This window comes from Lissotriton vulgaris, chromosome 12 (assembly GCF_964263255.1).
Source record: "Lissotriton vulgaris chromosome 12, aLisVul1.2, whole genome shotgun sequence".
In the NCBI taxonomy this organism is placed as follows: Eukaryota; Metazoa; Chordata; class Amphibia; order Caudata; family Salamandridae; genus Lissotriton; species Lissotriton vulgaris.
Window position 1 is genome coordinate 224,640,215 of NC_141700.1, and position 26,291 is coordinate 224,666,505.

Consider the following 26,291-nt stretch of genomic DNA (forward strand, 5'->3'; position numbering starts at 1 on the left):
ACAGCTGTTTTAAAACAATATACCGTTACATCCGCTAGACCTTTCTGGTTGTGAGGATATATCGGACTTGTAGGTTCACAAGAACCCGATGAACCCAGAGCCAATACCTGAGCAGCGTCTTGCAATGTTTTTCATTATGTTCCGGGTATATAGCAATTTATTTGGGAAAATATATACATGGAAAAATCGGTATGAAAGACACCTATGTATTTCGGACATTGAAACAAAATATAGAGTTTCGAAACAGTAGATATTTGCGGTATGCAGCGTTTAGAACGCAAGCATTACCACGGAATACCTTTACAACGCGGGCGTAACAACGAAAGTTGTTACCACGCATTGCACTGGGGGGCGCTCAAGGATAGTAAATGATTTAATTTACTATCCCAACACCTTCCCTACTATCCACGGGGACTGGTGTCGGAATAGTAAATTAAATTAATCATTTTTGCGCCCCCCAGCGCAATGCGTGGTAACAACTTTCGTTGTTACGAACGCGATGTAAAGGTACTCGTTGTCAATGTATGCGTTCTAATGTCATACATCCGATATTTGCACATTTCCGAAATTGTGAGTACCCATACTAGCATGAGACTTATAGGTCATTTTTCAAAATGACTTCTTTTTTACACATAATCTTTCATTTGGAAGGCAGAAATGCATCGAAAGTCAGTAGGTAATAACAGTTGCTCTACAATTCTGTATTACCCTAAGTCTCCCAATAAAAATGGTACCTCACTTGTGTGGGTAGGCCTAGTGCCTGCAACAGGAAACAGTCCAAAACGCGACATGGACACACTTTATTTTTACAGTGAAAACTGACCCTTTGTTTGCAAAGTGCCTAGCTGTAGATTTTTAACCCTAGATCTGCCGGCACCTATGGAAACTAAGCAAACCGATACATTTTTTTAAACTAGACATCCTTGGAAATCCAGGATGGGGTGACTTATGTGGCTCTCACCAGGTTCTGTTATCCAGAATTCCTTGCAAACCTCAACATTTGTCAAAAAAACACATTTTCCTCACATTTCTGTGGTGGAAAGTTCGGGAATCCGTGTGGATCCACAAAATTCCACCCATTCTGCATTCCCCAAATTCTTCAGAGAAAAACGGTACCTCACTTGTGTGGGTAGGCCTAGTGCCCGCAGCAGGAAACGGCCCAAAACACAATGTGGACACACCACATTTTCACAGTGAAAACTGACGCTTTTTTTACAAAGTGCCTTGCTGTAAATTTCTAACCAAATCTCTGCCGGCACCTAGGGTAGCCTAGCAAACCCATACATTTTTAAAAACTAGACACCCAGGGGAGTGCAGGATGAGGTGACTTGACTGGCTGTCACCAGGTTATGTTATCCAGAATCCCTTGCAAACCTCAAAATTTGTCCAGAACAAACACATTTTCCTCACATTTGTGGAGAAGTGTGGCTCACTGGTTAGAGCAGGCAGACCCTGAAACAGAGGTCAGACCCGGGACCAGGGTTCAATTCCCGACGCGGCAGGGTCTTGAGCTCAAATGTCCACAGACTCAATAATTCTCGCTTCGGTGCCTGACCTAATCATGGGTTCACGCTCTGCAACTCTGGGCATTAAGCTTGCTTAATCTCCACAACGGCCCCCTGCGGCGGGATGCCTGGCTTTCACCTTGGGGATGCCCTGTAGGGGCTATCTCACAGGGAAAAGCCAGGACCGGTTCCCAAGGCAAGCGCTTAGAGACCCCTGGGTGATAAGCGCTATATAAATCCAATATACAATACAATACAACACATTTCTGTGGTGGAAAGTTCTGGAATCTGCATGGATCCACAAAATTCCACCTACTGCGCGTTCCCCAAAGTGTTCCAAGAAAAAATGTCCCTCACTTGTGTGGGTAGGCCTAGTGCCCGCGACAGAAAATGACCCAAAACGCAAAGTGAACACACCACATTTTCACAGTTAAAACGGACCCTTTTTTCGCAAAGTGCCTAGCTGTAGATTTGGAACACTAGCTCTGCCGGTACCTAGGGAAACCTAGCAAACCTGTACATTTTTGAAAACGAGACACCCGGGGGATTCCATGGAGATATGGCTTGCATAGATCCCCCAACATTTTCTTACCCAGAATCCCCTGCAAACCTCAAACTTAGCTGACAGGCAAGGGCCCAAAACGTATTGAGGCGACATCAAAATTGCCTATCACAAAATGTTATTGGCCCTTGCCTGTCGCGGGTACTTGGGCTTCCCACACGAATGAGGAACCATTTTTACCGGGAGACATGGGGGAAGGCTGGGTGGTAGGAAATTTGTGTCAGCCCGCTGATGCCACAACTTTCCTACACAAAAATGCATGGAAAAGTGATTTTTTTCCAGCTAAATTTGAGGTTTGCAGGGGATTCTGGTAAGAAAAAGTTGGGGGATCCACGCAAGCCATACCTCCCTGGAATTCCCTGTGTGTCTATTCTTTGAGAAATGTGTGGGTTTTGGAGGGTTCCCTAGGTGTCCGCCGAGCACAGGGCCAAAAAGCCAGGTGACCCCCCTTGCAAAACCAGGTCGTTTGTGATAGGCAATTTTGATGTTGCCTCAATACATTTTGGGCCCTTGCCTGTCACGGGTACTTGGGCCTCCCACACGAGTGAGGCACTATTTTTATCTGGAGACCTGGGGGAACGCTGGGTGATGCCAAAACTTTCCCACACAAAAAACTGTGGGAAAAGTTATTTTTTCAGCTAAATTTTAGGTTTGCAGTGGATTCTGGGTAAGAAAATCATGGGGGATCCACACAAGCCATACCTCCCTGAAGTCCCCTGGGTGTCTAAGTTTCATAAATGTGTGGGTTGTTTTGTTAGTTTCCCTAGGTGGCCGCCGAGCACAGGGCCAAAAACCCAAGTGACCCCCATGCAAAACCAGGTTGTTTTGTGATGGGCAATTTTGATGTCGCTTCAATACGGTTTGGGCCCTTGTCTGTCGCGGGTACTTGGACCTCCCACACGAGTGAGGCACCATATTTATCGGGAGACCTGGGGGAACGCTGGGTGGTAGGAAATGTGTGTCATCCCGGTGAGGCCAAAACTTTCCTACACAAAAAAAGGTGGGAAAAGTGATTTGTTTCAGCTAAATTTGAGGTCTGCAGGGGATTCTGGATAAGAAAAAGTTTGGGGATCCATGCAAGCCATACCTCCCTGGAATTCCCTGTGTGTCTACTTTTCAGAAATGTGTGGGTTTTGGAGGTTTCCCAAGGTGGCCGCCGAGCACGGGGCCAAAAAGCCAGGTGGCCCCCCTTGCAAAGCTAGGTCGTTTTGTGATAGGCAATTTTGATGTTGCCTCAATACGTTTTGGGCCCTTGCCTGTTGCGGGTACTTGGGCCTCCCACACGAGTAAGGCACCATTTTTATCGGGAGACCTGGGGAATTGCTGGGTGGAAGGAAATTTGTGTTAGCCTGGTGATGCCAAAACTTTCCCACACAAAAAACTGTGGAAAAAGTTATTTTTTCAGCTAAATTTGAGGTTTGCGGAGGATTCAGGGTAAGAAAACGTTGGGGGATCCACGCTAGCCACACCTCGCTAGAATTCCTAGGGTGTCTAAGTTTCATAAATGTGTGGGGTTTGTAGGTTTCCCTAGGTGGCTGCCAAGCAGGTGGCCAAAAAGCCAGGTGACCCGATTGCAAAACCAGGTCATTTGTGATAGGCAATTTTGATGTCGCCTCAAAACGTGTTGGGCAATTGCCTGTCGCGGGTACTTGGGCCTCCCAGATGAGTGAGGCTCTATGTTTATCGAGAGACCTGGGGGAATGCTGGGTGGTAGGAAATTTGTGTCATCCCGGTTATGCCACAACTTTCGCCCACAAATAAATGTGTGGAAAAAGTGATTTTTTTCAGCGAAATTTCAGGTGTGCAGGGGATTCTGGATAAGAACACTTTGGGGGATCCAAGCAAGCCATATCTCCCTGGAATCCCCTGGGTGTCTAGTTGTCAGAAATGTGTGGGTTTGGTAGGTTTCCCTAGCTGGCTGCCGAGCATGGGGCCAAAAACCCAGGTGAACCCCCAATGCAAAACCAGGTCGTTTTGCGATAGACAATTTTGATGTCACCTCAATACGTTTTGGGCCCTTGCCTGTTGCGGGTACTTGACCCACCCATACAAGTGAGGTACCATTTCTTTCGGAAGACTTTGGGGAATGCGGGCTAGGTGGAATTTTGTGGATCCACACAGATTCCAGAACTTTCCACCACAGAAATGTGAGGAAAATTTGTTTTTTGGGACACATTTTGAAGTTAGCGAGGGATTCTGGGTAACAGAAGCCATTGACAGCCAGACACTTCACCCCATACTAGATTTCCCTGGGTGTCTAGTTTTCGAAATTGTATAGGTTTGCTAGGTTTCTCTAGGTGCCAGCAGAGCTAGGGTTCAAAATCTACAGCTAGTCAGTTTTCACTGTGAAAATGTGGTGTGTCCACATTGTGTTTTGAGCCGTTTCCTGTCACAGGCACTGGGCCTGACCACACAAGTAAGGTACCATTTTCTCAGAAGACTTTTGGAAACGCGTGGTGGGTGGAATTTTGTCGATCCATGCAGATCCCAGAACTTTCCACCACGTAAATGTAGAGAATTATTATTATTAATATTATTTTTTACAAAGTTTGAGGGTTGCAAGGGATTCTGGGTAACAGAAAACCTGGTGAGAGCCAGACAGGTCACCCCGTCCTGGATTCCTCTTGGTGTCTAGTTTTCAAAAATGTACAGGTTTGATAGATTTCCCTATGTGCCAGCTGCGCTAGGTCCCAAAATCCACAGGTAGGCACATTGCTAAAAAAAAGTCTGTGCCTAGTGGGCTTTCTGCCACCCTGAGGGAGATCGGGGTGGGGGTGCCCCGGTATGTTCCCTAGGGGGGCAGAAAGACTGTGGCTATTTTTTGGGGGGGTGGGGGCATTGGTATGCCCATTCTCGGCGGCCCCCACCATAGGCATAAAATAAGCCAGTGTAATCGCTGGCGCCTAGTGGGCTTTCTGCTTCCTCCTGGGGGCAGATTAGGGACCACTGCCCCCCCGGGAGGCAGAAAGACTGGAATTTCTCAGGGGGGAATGTGGGTTTTGCAATGCCCATTTTTTCCAGCCCCCACCCCTGCATGAATACAAAAAAATCCTGGTTTCTAGTTGGCTTTCTGCCCCCAGGATGGGAGGAAAAAAGAGTGTAATTTTCACATGCGGGGCAATGGCATGTCTGTTTTGGGCAGCTCCCACCCCTGATTCAAATTGGCAGAAACAATCCCTGGTGTCTAGTGAGGTTTTTGTCCCCCCTGGGGGGCAGATTGGGGGCTACTGCCCCCATCTGCCTGCCAGGGGGGGCAAAAGACTGCAATTTTGTCCAGGGGGGTCGGGCATGCCCCCGCCCTACTTAAAATTGCCCCCAAAAAATCCCTGGTTTTTAGTGGGATTTCTACCCCCCAAGGGGCAGATTGAGGGTTACTGGCCCCATCTGCCTCCCAGAGCTGGGCAGAAAGGCTGTAATTGTGGCAGGGGGGCATTGGCATGCCCGTTTTGGGCAGCCCCCACCCCAATAAGAATTGCCCCAAAAAAATCCCTGGCGTCTAGGGGACTTTCTGCCCCCTCAGGGGGGCAGAAAAGCTGTAGTTGTGGCAGGGGTGGGGGCACTGGTGTGCCCGTTTTGGGTAGCCCCCACCGGGGGGGGTCAGAAAGACTGGATATGGCCAATTATTTTCGGGGGGGGAGCAAAGGCCCTTGCCCAAGGGGCCGCTCCCCCCTCCCTGGTGTCTAGTGGTGGATCCTTGCTTGGGGATCGCCCTCCTGGGGCGATCCCCAAGCAGGGATCCTCTGGAGAGATTCTCCCCTTTCCAATGATACCGGTCTCGTCTTTCTACGTGCTCAGGGGGCTGAGATAGCCCCCTGAGCACAAAGAAAGTGAAACAGGCTCATTTCAGTTGCAGTGAAATTATGTCAGCGCAACGTGCGCGTTGATCGTCATTTCACTGAAACTGGAGCTGGGGGTTACAAGGGAGAAATAGAAATCCCTCTGGTGCCTGCACCAGAGGGATTTCCAGGGCCATGTGCCATGACGGCCGGGAGCGGTCGGGCGCACACGAGCACTGTGGCACACAACGGCTCCCGGTCGTCATGCACATGGAAGGGGTCAACATCCAGATTGTGCCCCAGAATATGGTTGCTGTTTTAAACTGTCTATCAGATAATGCAGAGGCTCATTCTATTTAAGAGGGGTTTGAAATCATATGCAGAGCCATCTTAGATAAATTAACCTCAAGGAAACACTCGATTTAGTACCATAAATAGTCACCGCTTGTCTTTAGATGATGTTAGAGCTGTAGGAATATGTTATAAATGCACTATGGAAGAAACAAAGAAAGAGATCCGAGATAAAGCAGGGGAGGATTTATCAGTCTGAGAGACAATATCTCATTTTTGGAAATAATTAATCTCCTATTTTTTCCAGAACAAGATGCCCCGAGGGTTCAAGTATGATTTCGGAAGATCATTTTACTGGGATTTTTCAATTTGCGTCTAGCGATTCACCATCAACTTCTCTAGTAAATGACTCTAGTTTACCTGACACAGGCACACAGCTGCTCCCTTTGTTAATAGAGATTCACGAAGTAGCTAATGCCATTATAAAATGAACACTTGGGAAAGCACCAGGCCCGGATGGTGTCCCTGCAGTTACATTTAAATCCAATATTGAATTTTGGGAACCTCTGTTATAAATGTGTTTAGGAGTACTGTGATGGGCCAAATTCCCGATTCCTGGAGGACAGCTACAATTGTCCCAATTTATAAAAAAGGGGATCTGCAGTACCTACCATCATGCTATAGACCAATTTCGCTCCTAGATTCTAGCATGAAGATTTTAGGTAGGGTGCTTCTGTCCCCCCTGGAATCATGGGCCGCAGAAAATAAAATCATGTCTAATGTTCAATTTGGGTTTAGAGCAGGTATTGGGACCAGAGACCTGTGTTTAAGCCGTTATATAATTGCAGGGAAATAGGTAATTGCAAAAAAAGGAACCTTGCACCTGGTGTTTATTGATTTATCTAGCGCTTTTTGCCTGGTTAATTGTTCAAAACTTTGGGCCCTGAATTTAAAGATGGCACATTGAAGCATCCCAACATACACTATATCATATATCCTATATCTCCAATGAATCATAATTTTACCAAAGGTCCTTTAACATATTGCACATTTCCATATTTTTTAAATCTGCCAGATAAAAAGTGCCATTGAATAGCTTTTTAAGGGGCAATGTAATTGTTGCAAAAACAGCAGAGCAGGTTGGCACTGTCTGAACTTAAACGTCTGAAAAAGACGCAATATAAATTCTCTTATGAGGATAGCATAAAAAAAGGCAAAAAAAACAATGTGTAGATAGATTAGCCTGCGTGAAGACACCATCACCTGGATAGGGATACAGGTCTGATAAGGAGTGACAATTAGCTGGGGAACCCACCATGAGGCTTAAATAATTATAACAAAGCCTGGTTAGAACATAGAAATGTTAAAGGTTCCGGATCAGGAACAGACAGGGTGGAGACCTTCCTGAATATAAACCAGATTATAACTAATCACTGCATTAGCCAGAATCATTTTTTTTAACTTAGCCATATTATTGGTCAAACATTATCCTTTGTTCTTTGCCTGCGGCTGCGTGGTGGCCTCAGAATCCCAGAGGACACCCGTTTGAAGAGTAGGAGGAGGGGCACAGCAGGAGGCTCACGCCTCGCTGAAAAGCTCAGTCTGCCTCCGCGGCATGGGAAATCCTTTGTTCTTTGCCTGCTGCTGTGTGGGGGACTCGGCCTCCCAGAGGACACTTGTTTGAAGAGGAGGAGGAGTGGCACAGCAGGATGCCCAAGGTGCACCGCACTGAAAAGCGCAGTCTGCTTCTCGCGGCATGTGCTACGCCCAGGCAAAGCCTGGGCCAAGGGTGGGCCCTCCTTGCTCGTCACTGACCAGAGCAGGCCGGGCTCGGCCACCCCTCTGACATTTTGGACCTCACATTCGTTGAAAGATACTGTTTCCTTGTCTGACCCCCAATATGCTGTATGCAGGTTTGCCCCAGGCTCACAGCAGAGTGGTGATTAAGTTGTCCTTCCCTGCTGGGATATGTGTGGCCAATCTATCTCTGTGTAACTAACCTTTCGACCTTTTATATGGACTTTCCTGGACTTCCATGGTTATTATTCTCCATATCTGGCCCGCTTATACTTTATACAGTTTGGTACAGGTGTTTGATATTTAGGAGATCATGGGTAAACGCACAGCAGGTAATGTCCCACCAGTAGCCAATAGTGGCCGGTCAACTATTGATTAATTACTGGTGAGAGCAGTTAATGTGATCTCCCAAGAAAGAGATAGACATTGTTGCACAACGTCTCTCTATAGGTGGAGGGCCTGGGAGTGGGATTACTGAGGCACCTACATCTATACCCCTAGTAACTAAGAGCCCAAACAGGGAAGAAAACGGCCTTAGAACCCCTGATAGTCTGGCTGCCTCTGCTATCAATGAGGCAACATGATTCCCCAGTACCAGCATCATTCTCTTTAATCCCCCTACTCCGAAAAGGAAAAGGAAGTGCAAAAAGACCCCTGTTATGCCAGGAACTCCCAGAAGACTACATGCACCCACGACCCTGGCATCCTCTCGCAAAGAGGTAGGGACCATATCATGCGATTTGGGGGACTTACCACAGGCCTCACTACTGGCGGGGATTACCACTAGATTAGAAGTCCTACTAGCACCAATCCTGAAGAAGTTAGAGGTTTTGTCTACTTAAATCAAACAGATTAAGACATTCTATCCTATGACGCCTCTGGGTCAAACTCAGAAGGAGTCTGACAGGGTATTAGCAACATCCACAACTTCAACAACTAACGTACCAAGGGATAACATAACGAGAATAAGTACTAATATATTTAAGCCAGGGATTGCAGACACTTTACCTAATGCTACCCTCAGGGATCCCATGGAATGTCTGGTATCTACATCCCAAACTCAGACCCAGTCCATGCCGATTAATGGAATCACCACGCATTCATCAGATGGCGAAATCCAACGAGCTCCTCAATTAGTGGAGGCAAGTATGGCAAACACAATAAAAGCCACTCTGCAGATGTTAAAACCACTATTAATTTACTCCCTTAATGTGCCCCATATGTAACAGTCATAGTCAACGTTGCCCCATTATGCCCAGTCAATTTGAATTCTATGATTCATTAAAGAATAGGGTGATGTATTGGCTCAACAGGAACTGCCACTTCCTGGTAAGGGATGCCCAACAAATTCTGTTTGTGAGGAGAGTACGCTAGGTTGGCCTCTTGAGGAAAAACTATGATGGAGATTGTATTGTAATCAACTTTAGGGAACCTAGGTGTGCCAAGGGTGTCCTTATGGGGAAGGTACATCATGTCCAATCTGAATATAACATGACACTCCTACAGTTGTTTTTTTTTTACAGGCACCTCCAGTCCTCTGTACCTAATATGATTAGACTAGGCCCATTAGCTAACCACCCCGTCCGAGTATATCCCCCCCCATCTCAATCACTGGTGGGTTCCAACAGATACCAGGTGTTGAGTGACCTCCACGACATTGATTGACATGAGATGAGGATGTATGTCTATTGACCGAAACATATAATGAAGGCACCTCCACCCACCGAAGGGTGGGAAAATGATATACATTTGGCCCCCAGGGTCTATTGTGACACCACTGTTAATTTATCTGTTCCCCCCATCTTCTTGTGAGGGCGTAGCAGATCCTACATATATAGTAACTTCCCCACCCAATTTACCACCACCCCGTAGTAGTGGTCAAGGGACGGCAGATGGGTATAGAATTGTGAACTAGAATGTAGGGGGCTTAGTTAAGAAACAAGGCACTCTAGGATGGATGGAGTTTATATGCGACTTGGATATATTACTTATCCAAGAAACTTAGTGTACTGAACCTGTTTATTTTGAGGGTTTTACGACACATTGGTTGGAGGCTGAGCCATTGGCAGCAGGGAGAGCCAAAGGGGGACTCATGGTCTTAATATCAAACAAGCTCCCAGTGAGCCTAAAAAGCAAAATATCTACTGGACCACATTCACTAATTTTATGGTTAACATTTAGGCGAGGTTGGGATTTGGTCATTGTTAATTTTTATAACAATGTGTTTAATAATCCCTGGGAGAGGGTGGTTCTAGCTCTTGAAGGAGGTTTGGGGACCCTAGTTCAGTCCATTTAAAATAGTTTCATACTATTATGGGCCAGACATTTTAATACTCACACATGCCCTCACTCTGCTGTACGGGTATGCGGGATGACTGATGAGGCAGGGCTTGGTTGCTCACATTTTTCCCACAATGAGTATGGTAACTTATTACATTCTATGATCATTAAGTTCAATTTAAAAGTACTGGAAAGTGCCTGGGATAGCAATGGGAACCACATCCTAACCTTTATAGGGAGAAATTCCACCTCCGTCATCGACCACATTTTCTTTCAGTTAATGCCTGTAACTAGTGCGCCTCACCATGGGTTGCTTGCCCGGGTATGAGTGACCACAACTGTATAATCTTGACAGTCTTCTTTTGGGGCAGGCCCACTGTTACTACCCCTAGCTGTGTTACAGACATTGTCCCAATTAGACCCAATGGGGCCCGTATTAGGTGGAAAGGAGTGGATCAGACTGCTTCTGCAAGATATTTGTACTAAGGTCTACAATTTTATCATGTGCTGTTTGGAAGACGTGGATACCCCTGACCAGATACTCTAGAACTATACTGGCATTATCACTATAATTGATGCCCTCTTCACTCGTCCATTCAAAATTGGCCTGACCAGATGTAAAGGCTGGTTCGATCACGCATGTACCACTGTCACTAGGGATTTGAAACTGTCTCTCTGTAAACGACCAAGAGACAATTTATTGATCAAATCGCTTAGATTTAAACACAAAGAAGTACTATTAGTTAGGAAAAAAGAACTACAAAATGAGGCATGGTCGAAATTGTCCCAAGCAGCGGATAAAGGAGATAGCAAACTTTTCTGGGATACTGTTAATTTTTTTTAAGATTACTCTTTTCCAGAATTGCTGTCACATGTTACTTGTGACGCATGGGCAGCCCACTTTACTAGTATTATTAGCCCACCCATGGCACCAATGGTAACCACTCAAAATGAGAAATAAATGTTATATTCACATGTGCCCAGTATATGTTTTCAAGAACACTGTTGAGTTATGGGTGCCAATTTTAACAAGAGTTTTTAACATGGCTGCAGAGACAATGACTCCACCGACATGGGGCATGTTAGACCTGGCACCTTGGCGTGGGTCTCCCCTCCATTTTTGCTGCTGCCTCATGTGTTTTTGCTGGTGTTAGATGCTTTGGGCACTGTGCCACTGCTGTCCAGTGCAAGTGTTCCCTACTGTAAATTAATGTATGCATTAGTGATTCCATGATTAGCTGGTTTGGTTTACTTGTCAGACCCTAGTACTGTGCACTGAGTGTGCCCAGGGCTTGTAAACCAAATGCTGCTAGTGGACTTGCAGCACTGGTTGTGCCACCCATAGAAGCAGCCTTGTAAAATGTGTCTCAGGTCTGCCATTGCAGAGCCGGTGTGCAGTCTAGTACTGCCATATTGACTAGGCACGTGCACCCACTTGCCAGTCCCTACACCTTCCCTTTTCTTCATGTCAGACACCCCTATGGTAGGTCTAAGGGCAGGGTGCATTGTAAGTATAAGGTAGGACAAGCCCTGATGTGTGTAGCATGTCCTAATAGTGTATTACAGCCATTTTTGTTTTTCACTATTGCAAGGCTACCTGTTCTCCATAGGCCGGAATGGGCAGTTAGATTATTACATCTTATAATCCTAACTGACTCAGGGAACATGGTAGAAATTCGAGTTTAGTATGCCTGAACTCAGAATGATAAAATACATCTTTTAGTGAAGTTGGTTTTAACATTCTGTGTGTTTACCACTTTTAAAAAGTAGGTATTTTCTTGTATAACTATCCAAGCCTGCCTCTGCTAGGTTGTGTATTCCTTGTCTGGAGTTTGAGTGACATGGTTGGGGGATTCCAGGAGACCGGATTAGTCAGCCCAGTGGTGAATAGAGAGATCTGCGTCTAGATGGGAGGGAGGAGTTGCACCCGGGACCTGAATAGGGCTGTGCATTCCCTCGACAATGCATGCTCCACCTCCTGTGGTGTGTCTGATGTCTTTGCCCTGCACTGTGAAAGGAGAGACGGAATCATATCAACACGGTGCTCCAGGGCTGTGCCTCTCCTCCAAAATGCCGGCTCCACCTCCTGTGGGGCGTTTGATGTTTCTACCCTGCACTGTGAAAGAAAAGAAGGAGTCATATAAACAGAGTGCTCCAGAACTGGTTTGGACTGGGCAGAGGCCCCTCTGCCCTCAGAGGACAAAGGATTTTGGGACCCTGATCCCAAGAAATTAGATCACTTTTGGACTACAAGAAGTAACCTTTGCTGAGGAGAGGAACCTGAAGAAACCGAGGAGAGACTACCCCTAAGCTGAAGTGCTGCTTGGGGGGATTGGCCTGCAGTGGTTGCCTGACTGCCAAAGAAAGGAGAAAGGACTTTGTGCTTTATTCAACTTGTAAGGATCGCCAAGGGCTTGAAAAAAGAGCTTGCCTCCTGCTGAAGTCTGGGACTGCATGTTGCAAGGAGCTCTAAGCGCGACTCAAGAGGAAGAAGCGTGTCGCCGTCGCAGCCCCTGCCATCGCATCTGTGAACAAGGGTGTCGCTGCTGTAGCTGATGCATTGCAGCACATCCAGAGAAGCGTCTCGCAACAAAGAAGAAGCGTGTCGCCGTTGCAGCCGCTGCCGTCGCCTCTCTGAACAAGTATGTCGCCGCTGTAGCTGACGCATTGCACCGTATCGAGAAAAGCGCCTCTCATCCATGGAGAAGCGTGCCGCCGTCGGAGCCGCTGTCATCACATCTCTGAACAAGGGTGTCACCGCTGCAGCTGTCGCATCGAGCGGAAGCATCTCGCATCGAGGTAGAAGAGTGTCGCCGCCAAAGCCGCTGTCGTGGCATCTCTGAACAAGGGTGTCGCCACTGCAGCTGACGCATCGAGTCAAGACTTCTCGCAACATCGGAGAAGCGTGCCGCATCAGGAAGAACTTGACGTCTTTATTTCTTTGCACCGGATTTTTCCGCATTTCCATCTTTGCAACACTTTCGTTGCCCTGCGTGTCGCATCTTAAGGTACATTGACTCAAAGTGTTGCATTTTAAGAACTAAGGAGAACTAAGCTAAAAATTACCATTTTAAGTAGAGTATTGTGGATTTTTGTCGTTTGTGATCTTGTGTTAAATCTATATAAAGAATACTTATTTTTCACATAAAACCTGTGTGGTGTCCATCTGCAGAGTTGTCACTGGATTACTGTATGTGTTCACAAATGCTTTACACACTGCCTCTGAGATAAACCTGTCTGCTCGTGCCAAGCTAACAAGGGGGTGAGCAGGTGTTATTTTAGGAGTGTACCCCCTTACCCTGACTTGAGACAAGGGTCCCTACTTGTCACAAGCACCTACTTGTGCCAACTAGAGGCCCTCAAATCTAACAGGGCACATCTATTATGGTTCTTATTTTTAAGAAGGGCAATAAATCAAATCCCAAAGATTACAGGCCTATTTCGCTTTTAGAGTCATCTGTGAAAGTGATGAGTAAAGTCTTGCTAAAAAGACTTGAAGAATGGGCCTGTGATTACTCAATACTTTCACCCATACAGTTTGGTTTCAGGAAAGGCCTGGGGACCTTAGAGCAATGTGTGAACCCTGATCTATTTGTAGGCAAGTACACCTGTGCCAAAGGTGGCAGATTATACCTCTGTTTTGCTGATCAGAACAGCGCCTTTGAAGTAGTAGATCATACTATTCTTTGGTCCACTTTGCTTGCTATGGGGGAACACAGGTCAATCATTTATTTTCAGGCTAGATTATACGAGGATTTGACGAGTAAAGTCTGTTATGGCCCCAGGGGGGAATGCACCAATACCTTTGCAGTTAAGCCAGGAATTCAGCAAGGCTGTGTAAAAGCGCCTCTATTATTTTCTTTGTTTATTAATGGGGTAGATGAGACCTTACAAGTAGTGCATGCCGATGTCCCCCAAGTGGCTGGGCGCCCTACACCTGTACTTTTATATGCAGACAATGCTGTCCTGCTGGCCAGGACTACAGTGGGGCTGCAGAGTTTAACGGATGCTTTTAGTGATTTTATTGCCTCTAGGAAATTAATTATTATTAAAAGTAAAACCTATACTCTGGGTCACGGAACAAACAAAGCTGAACGTATTTTATGGATCAATCGCCTGTGACCACAGTTGATACGTTCTGCCACCTGGACATTCATTTCTAAGGTAATGGGTCATGGACTCGCGAAATTACCAATGTCAAGAGCAAAATGGCTAGAAGAATCCATGGTATTTTTAGATTTTCAACAAAACTGGGCTCTAGACTGGTCAAGGAGATGACAAAAATGTATAGGGCAAGAATTTTATTGATCGCAACATATGCGGCTGGTATTTGGGATTACCACAATGTTCTGTGCTACAGGTGGAGAAAAATAGTTTCCTCAAATGCCATCCCAGCCTACCGACCTCAGCTTCTTCAAAGATCATACATAAAGAAGAGGGGCTACAGTATCTTATAGATATAGTTGCATCACGCCCATTACTGTTCTGGTACTCCATATGGTCCAAGGAGGAAACCAACTTTACAAAAGCAATTATTTTAGGCTGTCTTTCTTTGGATAATGCCATGAAGATTCCCTGGTTAAGTTACATCAATTTGCAGTACAGTAAATTATTTAATATGTCAGTACGGACTAATTCCTCCCAAGTAATATTACTTAGGAAGCTGCTTATGAGCGAAATCTTTATGAATCATACGAGGGATGTTCAGCATCACTACAAATGCTGGAAACCAACTGTAAAGTTTTATTTAACACTTACTTCTAAAATACACTCTCAGGATTATCTTACATACATTCACAACCTTATGCATTGTTTTGTATTAGTCAGATTCAGACTGGGAATCGCCCACCATTTAGTGGCTTTCCCCGACATGAAAACTTGCCCTCCAGCCATGAACCGTTGCCCATGTGATGGAGAGAGCAAGCAGAGCACTTTGTATTTTATGCAGTTATGTGGTTTTATTCAGGTTTTAGGTATTATTAAAAACCATGTTTGCTTGCGATTGGCAGTGGTTCACATCTTGTCACAGTAAAATACTTGTCTGAACTTAAAAATGCCAGAGTCTGCCTTAATGTGGCACTTTTTATTATAAACGCCATCAATGCATGCAAAAGTATTGTTGTATCGACATAGCAATAACCTCCTGACGATTCTTAAGAAATTGAGCTGCTTTTTAAAATATAATATTTTGTGTGTTTTAAATGTAATTAATTTTGGCCCCATGTTGCAGACCAAGCACCCCCTGCTTTGTTTTTTACTACTTGATATTTTGCATGTGTAACACAACCAGTTTTAATGTATGCATGTTTTTAGTTGTGATTAATTTAGGCCCCACGTTGTACATCAGATGTTCACTGATTTTTTTTATACGTAATGCAATCATTCTTGATGTATTTACACTTTTATTGTTGTTTTACACATACCGAATAAAGTTTTTGAACTGAACTGGTCAAACATGAGTCAGATGAAACAAATAAAATAAATCTGGAAGCCCAATATCCTCACAGGTCGACTTTACATGCACAAATCACATTATATCGAGAGCTGCATGCATTTTCAGACAATCCTTTAACAAAAGTTTGTTCATCAGCACACCTTCCCAAGTCCAGAAAGAATGCCAAAGTATATGTGGCTCTAATTTTATTTTGTCCATGATTGAAGGTTCCACCCAGTTCATTGTGATAGGTGGCATAAGAGCAGCTTTGGGCACCTTGTTCTATACCGTGTGCACTAACCATGCCCCATATTCCAGCTCCATACGTAGCAATCGCCATGCATTTGGATGCATAGATAGTTAAAGCTCTCTTAGAGGTTTTGAGCCCAATGTTTTACAAAAGCTTTGTAAACCAATAATTGACTTTTCAAATATAGCAATCCTATTTAATAACATTTGTTTCCCTAGATTTTTGCTATCAAAGCGTATAACGCAGATAGGAAAAGGAAACTGCCTCACACATCTAAGGGCCTCATTAGGATGGCGGACGGACCTGCGTCCGTCTGCCACCCCTGAGGTGGAGGGACCGTCCGCAGGGGCAGCGACGGTCCCTCCGTGTGAATTAGGATGTGAACGCCACCCTGGCGGTCACATCCTGGATATTTAACATTGCGGCGGGTGCTGCTTGAAGCAGCACCCGCCGCAAGGTTAAATATGCATGCTTACCATTTGCATGCACAAAACGGCAGGCACCGCGCGGTGCCTGCCGCCTTGTACATGCAAATGCTGGGGGGTACCATAGGTACCCCCATGTGCAACCCCCACCCCAACACCCTGGGGGCCCGCAAGGGCTCCCCAGCAGCAATTTTCCGCATGCTTTCCACCACAGCGGTCAATCCGCCGTGGAAAATCATGTTTCTACACACATTGTAATTTGGCTGGCGGTGTCTTGCAGACACCGCCACCAAATTGCGGAAAACACCACGCGGATCAGCGGCGGACAGACCTGCCGTCCGCCTCTGATCCCACCGCCATCCTAATCTGGCGGTGGGTGTTTTGATGGGCCGCAGCGGTGATTCTGCATCCTCCGGGCCGGCGGTGGCTTCCGCCGGCCCGGAGAATGCGGAATCACCGCAATCCTAATCAGCCCCTTAGTGTTATTAATAAAATGTGCTATACTCTTCATAAGTCTCGCCCCATATATTATAGTAAAAGTTTTACTTTCATTTACCAAATGGTTCAACTCCTGCATAAAAGCAATCTACTGGCAGATGCATCAACGTAGCCTTTTGCTATTCCTAAATAGCGATTTTTAAGGAATCGCTATTTAGGAATAGCAAAAGCCTATGCATGTAGGAATCGCTAATAAAATAGCGATTCCTTAACATTCCTTAATTGCTACTCGCAAATTGCTAGTCGCAATTAAGGAATGCTGTCCCATTCATTCCTATGGGCCTGTATTGGAGATTGCATGAGCAATTTGCGAGTACCAGTAGATACTCGCAAATTGCTCATGCAATTTCAAGGGTGCAAGGGTGTCAAAATGACACCCTGTTGCACCCCTGAAATTGATCTATGCACATATGTTGCACACACACATGCCCTAAGGGCATGTGTGTGCGAAACACGAAACTTTGAAAAATGCACAAAAGTGCTTTTTTCAAAGTTTTAGCAAATTACCATGAAGTCCAACTTCATGGTAATTTGCTCCCCCTATTAGCGAATTCTCTATTTTTTTTACTTTCATGCATTGCATTTAAGGAATCTCAATTTGGGATTCCTTAAATGCAATCGCAATTTAAGAAATCTCAATTTAGAGATTCCTTAAATTGCGATTTTTGCATTTGGGATGACGCATCCCAAATGCAAAAACACCGGGAGCAAAGGGTCAGATTCTGAGAATCTGCCCATTTGATCCCGGTATTTATTTTGATGCATATGCCTGAAAGTCGTCAATTAACACCTGCAATGCTCTCCCTGTTCTTGCCACTAAAACTGTGTAATCTGAAAACAAAGTATTGGAAAGGGGCATGTATCTATGTATTAGTTCACATCTTTAATACAGTTTACACTCCTTTCAGGTAAAGAGAGAATAAAAAAGGAGCAAGGACTCATATTTGTCTAATGCACCTTCTTATCTTTAAGAGTTTTGTGCATTCACCATTATTTCAATACCGAACACATGCATTTGCCTCTATATACAATTATAACATACAATTGATAATACCCTCTTCTACTCCTAACTCAGTCATAAGTGACCAAAGTTTAGAATGTGAGACGCAGTCAAATGCTACCGTAAGGTCCATGAAAGCTGAAAAGATGGATCTCTGCTTGGCAACTGCATTTTTGCATATCAGCATACTCAAATTCAAACATTGGTCCACAGTGCCCAGCACTTTCTTGAATCCACATTGGCTGTCCGTTAGAACATTATTAGAGTTTGCCCAGCCCTAAAAGATTCACTCTATAATTTTGATTGAGGCATCAAAGAGGAATATTGGCCTATAATTCTTAGGCATTGATTTCTCACCTTTTTTTATAGATCGGGACAACAACAGAGCTCTTCTGAGTGAAAGGAGGACCAACCCTAGCAATGGCATTAGAAAACATTGGTAATCAGAGGGGCCCAGAGCTCTTGGCAATCTAATGAACATCAACTGGGACCCTATCTGGCGCCTTACCCCTTCTACTTTCCCTCAAAGAACTTTGCACCTCAGCTAGATCAAAAACTAAAGAACCCCCCTCCCCCATGGTTCCACTTATTCAACGTCATCAAGCATAGTGGACTGGTTACACTAAATATTATTAAAATGTTCTACCAACTTAGCTTCCTATATGTGGATATCAATTGAAGGGGCTGAGGATTCCCTAAAGTATGGAGCATTTATCACCCTCCAAAATACTACACTATTTTTTGTGTACTGCTATCTGGAGTGCTTCCCACAATTACTCCTTAATCTGCTTTTTTTTCTGACCTGCTGGGCCACTTTATAAATTGACTGCTTTCCTAATAAGGGCTTCCTCTATGGATTTAGCATGTGAGGCTGTATGTAAATTAGCAAGGGCTTTAGTGTAGGCCGAATCAAACCAACCCTGGGAATTTGGAATTACCTTGCAGGTTTCACATCTAAGTGCCTGGCTGATACTAGCCATGATGTCATAGAAAGCTGAGCTGATCAGTGAAGTCTGGGCTTCTAGATCCGAGCAAACGGCAACCTCAGCCTGACTATCTTGAAGGACAGAAGAGAATAGTTTCAGCGTAATGGTAAACGTATTTTTTTACACCAGGACTGGTTTACATCCAAATTTAGGACAAGGTTTATTTATGCCCCCTAGTTCAAAGCTCCATCCTACAGCTTGCTTTGCATGGTCATTAAATTCTGTAAACTCAGTCTCAAATTCTGCCACTACTGTACACTGATTCTCTGAAATTAGGGTATAGTCCATATTTGATGTATACTTGTTACTCAAAGGTGGGAGCTAAGTGAACTTGAGCATCCTCACATTTGTTTACCATCAAGAGATTATGCTCAACCAGTAAATTATTTAGGGCGTTTCTGTATATATCATGGTTAAAGTGCATTAGAGGCTCCTCCTGCAAACCCACATACTAATTTTGCCCACAACAACCGCAAAGGTTTAAGATGGCAATTGCACATATCAAAAGCCACCACCACCTGCAAACTATTTCCATCAAAACAGTTATTGTAGAAATTGATAAGTAAATCCCAGTCTTCTGATAAATCGCATAACAGGAGATAAAAGAATGCAGACTGAGTCATTATAGAATTTGATAACTTCCCCAGGGAAAATATTAAGAATGAAATTGGTTAGGCCCCCTTTGACCCTATCTGTAGGTGGGGGACAGAACGGGGTGTGGTAGGAGCAGACAACCTGGTTGTCCTTCATCACAGAACTAATCCACCAGCTAATTCCAATATACAGTTCAAATATACTAGGCTCAAAACCCCAGGTATTAATGGCCCTGCTTCCCCTCTCAACCTGATAGATTGACTTGTTGAGGTATTTCAGGGAGGCTTCCAGGAGACCCATTTATCTTTACACAGTGACACTCCACCTTATGCTGGAGGGGCTAGTGTAGATCCTGACCCGCCTGATCCAGCTCTCACTTTAGGGCTCAAAAAGACCTTTAGTGTACTCACTGTCTCCCTACTTAATACCAATACTACAGGGAGTGTTCTTACCCTCATCCAAGTTAATACTACTGCACCAGGGCTTGAAGGAACAGAAGGCACGGTGTCACTCCGAAATGACTGTAATATGGAGGGGCCTTCCACTAATTTCTTGGAATCTGCCTGGGATTAAATCAAAACTCATAGAGCAAGACTGGCACACCTTCATTGGGAATTAGAATGTTTGTTTATTTCAGGAAACCTGGGCACTGGACAAAATCTTTGTTGTGGGATTGATTTCAAATAGTCTGGAAGCTCTACCGCCAAGGAAGTCTGGGTGTGTGATGGATGGTTTATTATTGCTGGTAAAGACAGGCATTGGGTGCACTCATGAACTGTTAAAGCTAGACTGAGCCGAGTTGATGGGAGTAAAGCTTGAATTCCCTACTGGTGTGAAAGTTGTGTTGTTAAATGTGTGTGCTAGGTTTATGCCTACGAACAACGGATTCACCGACTATTAGATGATTTGAAAGCCAAGTTTCAACAGAAGGCTAAAGTGATTGTAGCTGGTGATTTTAACTCTTCATTTGAACCCACTCAAGCTCTTAATATAATAGCAGAAAAGGAGGATGAGCAATGGGGAATCCCAAGATTTGAGGGTAAATCTGTTACATGTCTTTCAATGTTGCCTAACACATGCATTTGTGGTGGTTGGCCAGAGCGTGTAACGGGAGATCCCGCTTCGACCAAAAGAGAGCACCCACATTTAAGAGGGGAGACACTACTAGTGTGATTGACTATGTTTTTTTGGAGGTCAGTCTCAGGTCACTTATCCTTGATATGGAGATTTTTTATTTATAATAGGTTATTAGCATTATTACCCCTGATGTAGCCCCCGGGGGGGGGGGGGCGATGGAGCAGAATACCCAAGAAGAAACACCAGCGATTTTTTTTTATAAAAGAGGGGTGGGGCTGCCCACAATGGGCAGGATCATGCCCCCACCTAAATATTTTCGGGAAACCATGTTTCCCTCACCTCCCTCCCCCCGTGGGCAAAAAGCACACCAGACTCCAAGGATTTTTATTTATGTACATTTAGTGGTGGGGGCTGCCCAAAATGGGCTTGCCAATGCCTCCCCCCTTAAATAAATTGACTCAGTGTTTCTGCCCATCCGACAGGCAGATGGGGGCAATAGCCCCTGATTTGCCTCCAGCAGAATACCCACTAAGCACCAGGGATTATGTTTTTTCTTTATACATGTGGGTGGGGATGGAGGCATTGGCCTGCCCATTTTGGGCAGGCCCAACCCTTAGTAATTGGACAGTCTTTCTACCCCCTTGGAGACAGAAAGCCCACTAGGCAGCCAGGGACTATTTTTTGTAGGCAATGCCCCCACCCCTGAAAAATATGACACAGGTTTTCTGCCCCCTCTGGGAGGCAGATGGGGGCAATAGACCCTGATCCCCCCCTCTGGGGGAGGCAGAAAACCCACTAGGCATCAGGGGGTATGTTTTATTTATTAATAGGGGTGAAGGCTGTCCAAAATGGATATGCCAGTGTCCACAAACAAAATTTGGACAGTCTTTCCTCCCCTCTTGGGAGCCAGAGGCGGGTTACCTCCCACCTGACACACAAGGGGGTAGAACGCCCACTAGACACCAGGGGTAAACACTTACTTTATTTTTCCTTTATTGCCCAGTCTTGGGGTGGGGCCAGGAGGGTTGATTGAGGAGAGTGGTAGATGTACTACCTTCCCTGCACATTACAATTTGGCCAGCCATCTCAGGCCGGCTAAAAAGTCATGTGCATTGAAAGCTATCTCCAACACAGCTGGGTTGGAGCGAGCAGACAAAGGCTCACAGTCTGTCCTGCAGAACAAATCGAGGGCGCTCAGGCCAATTCTGAAGCTGCTCTCAAGAGTGAGAGCAGCTTCAGGATTGGTCACAGAGCATTCTTGGAGCCTGTACCCCTTGGAGAAGAACAGCGTCACTCGCCAGCTGCAGGTAAGTTACTTTTTTTCCCACCCGTGACACCTATGCCTGTCCCAACAAAACGAAATAAAACAAAAAGACTGTCGGCGGTCTTAACTGAACAAAGACAGAAGAAGAAAGGCTATGTGTCAGGTGCAATGTGCGTGTCAAAGATTGGAAATTAATCCCATCAGTCCACCCTTATGGCGGAGCATCATCATCTGGGATTGTTGTAGGTCATGGTCCAGATAAGGAGACACACCTGATGGTATTGTGTGTAATTCTCCAATTCTCCAAGACCTCCAGTGATGGATCCGACCCAAAGATGTTAACACGTGGGTATAGTGGTGTGGGATGTTGATTGCAGTGAGAGAAAATGTGTAAACAAAAATTAAACGTGAAAGTTAAAATTGGCTACCATGATGTAAGGGAAAAACTTTATTGGGGATAGAAATCATGGTGTCAATATTAAAATGGAGTGTATGACAGTCTGAAATAATGACTGCCAGTATTGGGTAATAATATAGTCGACATGTTTCTGCCATTGTAGGGTTGTTTCCCCTACCAGGCTTTCGTCAGGACCTAAGATACACTACTGCAATAAAGTGTGAAAATCAAAAAGTGATCAAATATTAACACAAACCAGGTGATACCGGATATCTTACCGTCCGCAGAGTACGTCCTGCGTCGGTGTTTCCGGTTCAGAATTTCTAAAGGATTCTTTCCTGAAAAATTCAAAACATACATGCACATATATACATGACACATATATACATGACACATATTGAACATACTTTCTGTCAAAAATAATGTATAAGTTGCTCAAAAGTCAACCTTCAAGAGATTAGATAGGGAATTTAATGTAAGTAAAATTCACTCACCCAAAGATTCTTGGGAGTAAACCTCACCTCTCCTGGCCACTGCTCAGGAAGTGGAGGCCCCGCTCTAGAGTAGTAGAAAGATAAATAATACGAATATGGGTTCCCTCATAAGGTGTAGCCTAAACGTAATTTCCACTACTTGCGCAAACTAAAAGAGCGCAATAAACCTTGGTATTACATCTGGAGGAAAAGAGAAAAGCGGACCTATGCCTGTCCCACCATGCCCTGCCCACCCCGCTGCATGCCCAGCACTCCGGCCATGCCTTGGTGTGCGTGGACTGGCAGTGTTGCTTGTGTGGATCCACCAGTGTTTTTTTTACCCAGAATTCCATTTAAACATCAAGTTTAGCTAAAAAGTCATATTTTCCTGACATTTCTGTGTGGGAAAGTGGTAGGATCACCACACCAGTACACATTCCCTAACACCCAGCACTTCCCTCGGCCTACTAAAATGATTCCTCACTTCTGTGTGTGCTCTAAGCAGAGTTAGCCTAAAAATGTATAAAGAAACTGCCCTTTTGGACCCACTTTAGTTTCCCCTCAATCTCTACAGGTTTATGGCCCTTCCCTGTCGAAGGCACTTGGCCCACCCACACAAGTGAGGTATCATTTTTATCAGGAGACCAAGGGAAATGCTAAGTGGTTGATAATTTTTGCCTTTGCTGTGATCTCTCAACTTTCTCACACAAAAATGTGAGTAAAATGTGACTTTTTAGTTACATTTGAGGTCGGCAGGGGATTCTGGGTAAGAAAATGTAGGGGAAGCCACACAAGCCAGACAACCCTGGACTCCCCTGGGCATCCAGTTTTCAGAAGTGTCTGGGTTTGGTAGGTTTCCCTATATGGCTGCCAAGCCCAGGACCAAAAATGCAGGTGCCCTGCTGTCTTGCATATAACAATTTGGTTTTGCAAAGGGGTCACCTGGGTTTTTGGTCCCGGGCACAGGAAATAGTGTTATATGTTTTAGCTATACTTGAGTTTTGCAGTGGATTCAGGGTAGGAAAATATTGGAGGATTCACGCAGGCCACACCCCTCTGGACTCCGCCGGATGTCTTGTTTTCTGAACTGTCTGTATTTGGTAGGTTTCCCTAGATGGTGGCCGGGGACCATAAACGCAGGTGACCCCTTTGCAAAACCAGTTTGTTTCGTGATAAATAATTTTGATGTCTCCACAATATGTTTACGGCCCTTCGCTGTTGCAGTTACTTGGCCCACCCACACAAGTGAGGTACCATTTATATTGGGAGACCTAGTGCAACACTGGATGGTAGGACATTTGTGTCAGTCCGGTTATCCCACAAATTTCCCACAGAAAAATATGAGGAAAATGTGATTTTCTTTAGCTAAATTTGAGGTTTGAGGGGATTCTAGGAAGGAAAATGTTGGGAAATCCATGCAAGCCACACTTCCCTGGACTCCCCTGGGTGTCTAGTTTTCAGAAATGTCTGCATTTGGTAGGTTTCCTTAGATGGCCACCGAGCCTGGGAAGAAAAACTCAGGTGGCTCCCTAGCAAAGATAATTTTGAAATCTCCACAGTACGTTTTGGGCCATTTCCTGTTGTGGGCACAAGGCCTACCCACACAAGTGAGCAGGGCCGGACTGGGAACCAGAATCGGCCCTGGCAAAGTGCTCGGCCGCCCCCCCTCCCCCCTCAGGGAGGAGGGAGGGGGTGAGGTGTGACCGCGCTCTGTGTCATGGCCGGTTTTCGGACGTTTTTTTTACAGGGCCGTTTTTGCAGCATAACGGCCCTGTAGCAAAAACGGCCCCCAGGGGCCCTAAACCGGCCCCCACCCATGCGGCCCACCGGGGGATTGCCCGGTGTCCGCAACGGCCAGTCCGGGCCTGCAAGTGAGGTACCAATTCTAGTGGGAGACCTGAAGAAATGCAGGGTTGTATTCTCAATTTATATAAATGGCATTGTCGAACACCTACAGAAAATCCCTAGCGACGCTCCAATTATAGCAGGTTCCCATGTCCCCGTCCTCATGTTCGCGGATGACACGCTCTTACTTTCTCGCACTCCCAGCGGTCTCCAAAAAGTGGTTGATGCCTTTGGTGAATTTTGTGATGGTAGGGGCCTTGAATTGAATACCACCAAAACCAAATTCATGTGCCTTAACCAGCAGTCCACCTTCAAAGGTGTAATAAAATATAAAGGTATTCCCCTAGAAAGGGTGGACTCTTTTTCTTACCTGGGCATCATCCTGCAGGAAAACATGAATTGGAAATCGCACATTAATACAACCGTACTGAAGTTTAGACAGTTAGCAGGCGCTATTGCCCTAAAACATCGAGCCTCGCTAACTAAGCCGGTAAATTGTGCACTTGAAATTTACAACATGAAAGTACTGGGGGCCTGTCTATATGGATCCGAACTATGGGGGTTTTCAAATCTGAGAGAACTGGGTCGTGCAGAAAATAGTTTTCTGCGAGGGCTTGCAATGGTTCCACAAAGCACACCTACAACTCCACTAAAATTGGACCTCAGTAGGAAAAGTATAGAGGACATAGCTAGGTTGCGGCCTCTTTTATACTGGAGACGGCTCATGGCGACTCCAGAACTAAGCCACTATGCGGCGGCCTTGATGGACGTTATTAAGTTCGATTGTTTTCATTGTATCCCATGGCTAAAGGAACTTCGGGGACTTCTTGTAAAGCTGAAATTGGAATATTTATGGGATACCAAAGATGTGGCTAGTTTCCCCACGAAAACAAAGCTGAAAGAACTATATTGGGAAATGGTGTATCTTACAATGTTTAGTAATGGGTCCAGATCACGACTAACAACTCGCTTTCTGGATATAAAAATGTACCCTTCATGCGAACCATTTTGGGACGTCATTGAACGACCATATGATAGAAAATTATATTTCCAATTTCGCATAGGTACACTACCGGTGAATGCTTTCAAGAAACACTGGTCCCCAGCTTGGGATGAACATTGCCACCACTGCAATGAACAAACTGAGCACATTTCCCATCTGTTGTTCTGTTGTCCATTGTACTCGAGCCCAAGACGCAAATGGCTAAAACCAGTGTGCCTAAATATGGGCACTCGTAGTCAATCGGTAGCCCTTAGGATACTTGAATCCGATTGTTCCACTGTATTTGTGGTTGGTGTAGCAAAATTTCTGGCCTGGGCATGGTTAATCCGTACTCGCTCGTTAATGGCAATTACATCTAAATGAATTATGTCTATTACTATTCCTGTACCTCACCACATGAACTATTATATTTTTTAGATTAATATTTTATATGAATCATGGTAATGTCTTGTATTTTACTATGTATTTATTCGACCACCTATGTTTAATATGTATTTTAGAAAGTATTTTATCTGTAGTATTTATTGTATTAGGGTTAGGTGAATGCTTTTATGACAAATGTCGAATAAAGCTTTGAAAACAAACAGTATGGTTGTAGGAAATGTTTTGTGGCCGGTGATCCCATAACTTTCCCACACAGAAAAGTGAGGAAAACATGATTTTTTTTAGCTAAATTTTAGTTTTGCAGTGGACTCTGGGCAAGATAAGGGTGGTAGATTCATGTAAACCACACCTCCATGGGTGTCTCGTTTTCAGAACTATCTGGCTTTGGTACGTGTCCCAAGAAGCCTACCAAGAACAGGACCAAAAACATTGGTGTCAGATCTGGGGGCA